Genomic DNA, 7048 nt, shown 5'->3' with positions numbered 1-7048 from the left:
ATCCCTTACTTTACTCGTTACTAGAAAAAAGTAATCAGATTACTGCCCATCTCTGCTCATAGGTACATAGAGAGAGACATGGGACTGTATAAATGTGAAGAGAGAATATGAACATGTACCCAGCCTCCACTCTGTGAGAAAGGAAAAGATATCCCCTCTTTGGGTGATGTCACAGGTCACACCTTGTGGTTTGGAGGTGATTAAAAAGGACGAGGAGATGTGTCGAGTCCTATTCATCAGAGAGCTTCACCTTCCTCTCTCGTCACACCCTGTCGGGCCGGGACAGGAAGTCGCTCCTCTCCCCTCTGGCCCCGATCCAGACCGATTCAAAATGGTGTACACCCCCTCTAACTACACATCTAAGTGATTCTGCTGCACCCCCAACCACAGCCACACGCACACACACACACGCACACGCACACGCGCGCACACGCACACACACACACACACACACACACACACACACACACACACACACACGCTCAGAGGGGCTAATTAAGGCTTTAATATGCAAATGAGAGCCGCAGTAAATTACACAGCTGGCAAATATGCCTGTTTTTGCCTGAAAATACATCATGAGTGCAGCAAGGAGTGTGTTGTTGCAGTTGTTGTTGTGTTTGCAGAGAGACTGGGGATTGCCCCCCTACCCCTCAGCAACCCCCCCTCGTCTGCTGGAGAGACTCATCCAGCTTTGTCCCTTTCAGAGGTATCATGAGAGAAATGTCGGCTGCTGCATGTTAGTGAGGACAAAACTGGAGTTTAAACACGCTGAAATGAAACCAGCCAGCATTCACATATACGATATGATTACCTGCTAATGACCAAACATTCATTTCACACACATATAAGTGCTGAACAAATCCAGCGGCCCTACATGAACAATATTGGTTTTTACCAACAATCTTCTGAAAAGAATTATTATTATTTCTTATTTCTGTGCTCTTTAATGACAATTACATTTTTAATGTAAATATATAATTGTAGTTGTTTATTTTAGCCAAATGACAGGAAAACAAGTTTTAGTCGTTACATTTATTTTTTCTCACAGTTGCCTGAAAAATAACAAAATAACTTTGAGGTTTAAACAAGTTTTGACAGATTTGTATAATATTGGTGCTTTGCTGTTTTGACAGTGGGTCTAAGATGAGATAAGGACAATAAAGACACTCACAGTTTTGTTCCGTGTGCTCGTACAGGTACCAGGCTGATCTGGGAGCAGTGAACCCTGCTCCCTCCAGCTACTCTAAGCCATTCCTCGCTGCCCTGTGAGGCATTGCTGGGAGGCTTGTTCTGCCTGGTTGCTGTTGTCTGCCTACGCACTTTATTCCCCAGAGCAGCAGTGTCATCATGATGTGAGCTCAAACCTGAGTGCTGACTACATGCATGGTCAGGCTGTCCCGTCACCTAGCTACCCTCCTGGGACTGACCGTGACAGGAAGGGGCCCAAACACATACCCAGAGACCTTTTTGTCTCACACTCTTCTCCAAATAAGAATCCACGCTCCTTCAGATGATGCCCCCCTGTGCAGTTCATTTCTCACAGCAGTCTCTGCACAGATCCTAGCAGGCACAAGCATCTTTTCTCAGATATCACTCTCGTCGCTCTCACATTCACAGCAAAGTGATCCAAAGGCAGTCGCTAAGCTAAACCGAGGTGTGAGCAGTCAGCATTGTTGGGTAGAGTCAGAGCTGATCTTTTCACGGTCATTTATCAGACGTGATCGTCGTTTTTATTTTGCCTCGAGATGTTTTATGTTGGAAGGTAAAAAAACACAGAGAAAGCCCAACAATCATGTGACCCCCTGTGAGCAGCACGTTGGTGACAGTGGGAAGGAAAAACTCCCTTTTAACACTTATTACCTGTAGTGTTAGTGAAACATGAGAATAATGCCAAGTTTACACCGTGTTTGTTGATGAGATGTTACGGAGACTGTGTGAGAGTCGTCACCTCCTAACTGACTATTGCTAGCTGTACCAAACACAGAGCTGAGCGTAATGCAGTAGTCTGTCATGTACCAGTATGTAAACCAGAGTCACACTGGATCAGATGGTTCTTGTTACATGAGGCTGCAGGTTTTCTTTGTCAACACTGAAACATCTGCAGCAGATTGGACAGAAACAGTTTCAGAGGCGTGCTGTTTGATTCCTGGGCACGCTGCACCGCAGCTTCAGCTCCGAGTCCAGCAGGATCCTTAGACGTGGTCTGGGTCCTCCAGCGTTCATGAGATGTCTCATGTGCAGATGTTAAAGTCGTTCTCTGACTCTCTGAGAGCCTCTGGTAGTGACAAAGACTTTACTGAATAATCAGAGTGTCTGAGATGCTCCGAGAGGCTCAAACATCAGTACAGTTTTCACCTCTAAGGAAATGAGGGCCATGCAGTTTGAATGCCACCTTTATATAGGAAGAGGTTCCCTTTGATTGGCTGGGGTCACAGTGCTGCAGGTCATAGGAAGCAGTGTCCTGCACGCACACACCACTTGTAATTATGACTCAGTGAGACAATAGCTACACCTTGCTGACACACAACATTCAGCAGAGCACCATCTCCAGCGTTATCGCGCAGCTGCTCTGCTGGAGAACAGCTGACGGGATGCACACGCTGGCCAAATCCAAAGCCAAATATTTAAGCATCAAACAGGTAAACATGCTGCGAGGCTCCCTCGTCCAAGCTCATGTTCAGGGAGAGTTGGGCAGGGAAGTTTAGTTCATTAGCTGGGTTACACAGTCTCCTGATAAGGGTGTATAAACAGCTCCACCTTGTAGTGGCTACAGAGATAACTTGCCCCTTGGAAAAAAGCTGCTTTCCACCAGGGCCAGGGTGCATGAATATTTCAAGTGGGTAAATAATTAATAATTAACAGTAAACAGGCCACTGATCAAATGGAGCAGTGTGGCAACAGACATGAAAAATCAGACTCTTGTAAACAAAGACAAGAGGCCCCAGATTTCCTCCCCTCTCTCTCTCGCCTTTTAAATATGCGCATCTTCAATCACCCCCCACATCGCCATAAAACCACACACATACAAGAGACACATGTATGAACACACAGTCCATATCAGTGACTGTGACAAATACACGGCGCTGCCACAGCCCCCTCTGTCACTCGCTCACGTTCATGCCCACACTTATTTTCCTTTAGAAGAATGAAATTTTCACATATTCCTCGGCGACCCGGGGAATGTGACTGAGCGAGAACACTTGATCTGGCCGCCCGCTGTTTTCTGATGGAAAGATTTGCTTTTTAATACAATCGTCACTCCTCCCACCTGGATATGCCAAGCCAAGACAAATCCCAGCTGTGTGGCTCTAAAAACCACAGAACAGAGCTTAAAAATTCCCTTATTACAATTCCCCCAAAATGTCCCGCCACACTAACGCCGAGCGATGGTGGAAATGCTAATCACATCTCTCGGCAGCTTAGAGGAGCATGGAAATAGATCCGGCAGCGTGCAGGTTTGTGGTGCAAAGAAAGAGAGAAAAAAAGATGAAGAAATCCCAGATTTAATGACACACATTCACAGAAACGTCGTGGCTCTTCTCCAGAATCTGGCACATCCTGCCGGTTGACTTTAGCCAGAGGACACAGTTAATAAACATCAGACTAAACTGTGTAAACAACAAACAACCCCACCAAAGCAACAAACAAACAATGCAAACAAAAATAAAACATCTCTGGAAGCCGTGCATGGATCGCCTTCAGAGTTCGTTTTAAAGTAAGCGTTGCTTTCCTCAGAGATTTTAATTAATGCTTTAATATGCAAATAAGTTAGCAGAGATAAAATCATGACAAACAGATGGCAAGTGTGGGTAATTATTTTGTGAATCCAGCAGGGGCGTGTATTAAAGTTATGGCATCGTTTTCCTCAGGCCTCTGAAACCAGGGAAGGTGAAGAGAGCGGCGCGCACACCCACACCCACACGAAAACAAAAGTCACACATGAACCGAGACATAAATGAGAGACTTGTGGCTCAGAGAGACAAATCTGTAACCGCAGCCTGAGTGGGACAAACAGACATGGAGCCTTTCATTCTAGATCAACAGAACAGCAGCACTGCTGTTTATCAGGGTTCACTGCACCCCACTGAAGCCCTGCCCCATAACCTGATGAGCTACATGTCACACAGGCATATATGCTGGCTACATTACAGGCTTTACATCACGGGTGTCAAATATGAGGCCCAGGGGCTAGAATTGGCCGGGCCAAGATTCCAATTTGGACCACTGGACAGTTAAGGGTTGCATAGATTTTACAGTTCTTCTACCGACACCATACACTTCCACTCACACTAGAGCCAAGTTATTAGCCAAGTACTGTATAGTCCAGGGGTCTGCAACCTTTAACACCAAAGAGCCACTTGGACCCGGTTCCCACGCAGAAGAAAACACTGGGAGCCGCAAATACTTTTTGACATCTAAAATGAAGATAACACTGTATATACTGTTTTTACCTTTATGCTTTGTGTGAACAACTACAGTGTGTTGCTTATGAAATCCATGAAGTGCTACAGAGAAAATGACATTTGATTTATGTAATGAACACATTTTGAGCTCTTAAAGAAACATAACAAAGGAAAGCTGAACTACAATGATCCATGTAGCAAACACAAACTGTTATATCGCCTTTGGGCTTTTGGAGCCTTGACCTGACTTTTAAAAAATAATTGGAAAAAAGCTCTATGCTGCTAAAAAGAAAGAAAAATAAATATTTACAAAATTCTAAATATGTATTTTACCTGGTTAATGTGTGTGGCGGGGCGTGGTCTGCAGCGCCGCTGCAGGGGAGGCGGACGCACCTGAGCGGCACCCGCAATCACGCCTCGCCGCCTTAACGTCTGTGCGATCTATGCTGTTGTGTTGTCGGGCTGTGAGCTGCAAAGCTACAGCCGGCTGTGTGCGCACAGCAACCGTGTGTGAAAAGTGGTCAATAAAGAGATGCTGAAAAGCGTGTTCATGCAAACATCGTCGGGTCTGCCGTGATATGTTTACAACGGGACTTCTGCTCCTGAACCTCTGCGCACAGCGTCTGCAGGTCGGGGCTGTACGAAGTCACTTTCATCTTTACAGGACTGTAAGCTGTCGTCTGTGAGGCGTGAGCGTGTTTGTTTTAACATAGTTCACAGTGGAGCCGCTGACATAATGTGGATCCGAAGATCCATAACTGGCCTACCTGGGGTTGAAAGTCTTGACAAATGCACGCCGTTTCGGCGTACACCGGCTTCCACGAGTGTGACGCTTATTTTGAGCGATGAAGAAATAATTAAATATAATTTTATTTTAATATTTCAACATCACAATAATCTAACAATTTAGAACTACAAGTTAAAAAAGAACTAACATAAATAAAATACACTTCAGCTAAATACTTATAATTTATTTTCCCAAACCACGAGGAGCCGCACTATAAGGACTAAAGAGCCGCAGGTTGCCGACCCCTGGGTTAGTCAAACCTCTGAAATGGGCGAGGTGGCTTCACCATGAGTGAAACTGAACAGATGATGTTGGATTTTAAAAATCTTTTTCAGGTGTAACAAAAACTGAAATGAAGCAAACAACCAAATGTCTGAATACATACTGTAATAGTACAAAGCTGTCAAGACTAAATTCAAGTTCAGTTCTGTTGAGTCTGAAAGTTTAGATCATATTTTGCCATCATTTTGCTAATGTAAACACGAGTAATCAGTATCTAACACCAAGCACTCACACAGAGAAGATGCAGTTCAAGTTGCACCTACCTGCTCCTGTTGGGGTATGTGGTCCACATGTAGACTACAAAGAGAACGGTTGATTTTCAAGGCCAGACTCAGGGCCATCAGGCCTCCCACTTTCACCTCATTGTGACGGAGGTCCAGCCTCTGAATCTGACGACTCTCAGCAAGGAACTCAGCAAGCGCCACAGCACCTCCACCACAAAAAACGGGATATCAGGAAGATACAAGATGCAAACCCAATATAATCCCTCTTTAAAGATAACATTACTTTATCTTATATTATTTTCAATTCAGTTTTTAAATATATATTGATGTAGAGAAAAACCCTCAGGAAGGTTGGGGGTGAAGGGGAAGAAGACATGATGTTAGAGCAGACTTAAACAGGAAACCTGAGCATCAGTATGATGGGATATATCAGTGTAAATCTGATAATTCACTGGAGCAGGGGTGTCCAACTCAAGGCCTCCAGGTTTCAGATCTCACCCTGGGTCAGCACACCTGAATCACTTGACTAGTTCATTACCAGGCCTCTGGAGAACTACAGGACATGTTGAGGAGGTCACTAAGCCATTTAAATCAGCTGTGATGGATCAAGGACGCATCTAAATCCTGCAGGACACCGGCCCTCGAGGCCTGGAGTTGGACACCCCTGCACAGGAGGATACCTGAAAAAGTAAACTTGGGTCCTTTAAAGGCTCATGGGATAAAAACAAGTTATAACATGATCTTAGCATATGATCTTTAGCTAGTGCCACAAAGTTCATCCATATGGGAAAATAATTTGAAGATTCAACAGCTAACCAAAAACATCATGGCTCTGGATACCAGAGCATGTTTTTCATACAGGATCTGATGGAACTGGAACAATAATTAATGCCTTGCTGCCAGGGTATTTAATTACATCAATCCTGATGTAATTAAATGGTAAATGGACTGATCCCTATAAAGTACTTTTCTACTCAAAGCACTTTATACAACATGGCTCACTCCCCCCATCACACAAGACTTTTTTCTACACCTGAGTGCTTTCAATCCAAGTTTCACTCATGTTCATTCTCTGTCTGATGGATACATCACAGAGCAAGGCAGGGATCCAACCACCAACCCTCTGATTATTGGATGATCTGCTCTAACGCCTGAGCACCAGACAGCAACAACCAAGAGGCCAAGGTTTCCTTTGCATCACTGAAACTATTATGTATTGGAGATTATGTAGCGTGACCACGCCTCCAAACACGCTCCTTCCGGTTGTCATCTATATAGGTTCCCCCCAGTTCTGCAAACTGTTCATTCTCGTTTATGTGCAAACAGGGTCGTCGAATACCTTTCGACACAGC

General features: G+C 44.6%; 1 protein-coding gene across 5 annotated transcripts in view; it reads left to right on the top strand.

Annotated features, from left to right (window-relative positions):
- Nucleotides 1–7048, top strand: part of LOC102305603 (SPHK1 interactor, AKAP domain containing) — a 161807-nt gene that overhangs the window by 153580 nt on the left and 1179 nt on the right. The window lies entirely within an intron of this gene.

This window comes from Haplochromis burtoni, unplaced genomic scaffold (assembly GCF_018398535.1).
Source record: "Haplochromis burtoni strain Fernald_Lab_line unplaced genomic scaffold, NCSU_Asbu1 Contig_160, whole genome shotgun sequence".
NCBI classification, from domain to species: domain Eukaryota; kingdom Metazoa; phylum Chordata; class Actinopteri; order Cichliformes; family Cichlidae; genus Haplochromis; species Haplochromis burtoni.
Note: the sequence above shows the minus strand (reverse complement) of the source record. Positions and strands in the feature narration are given on the sequence as shown.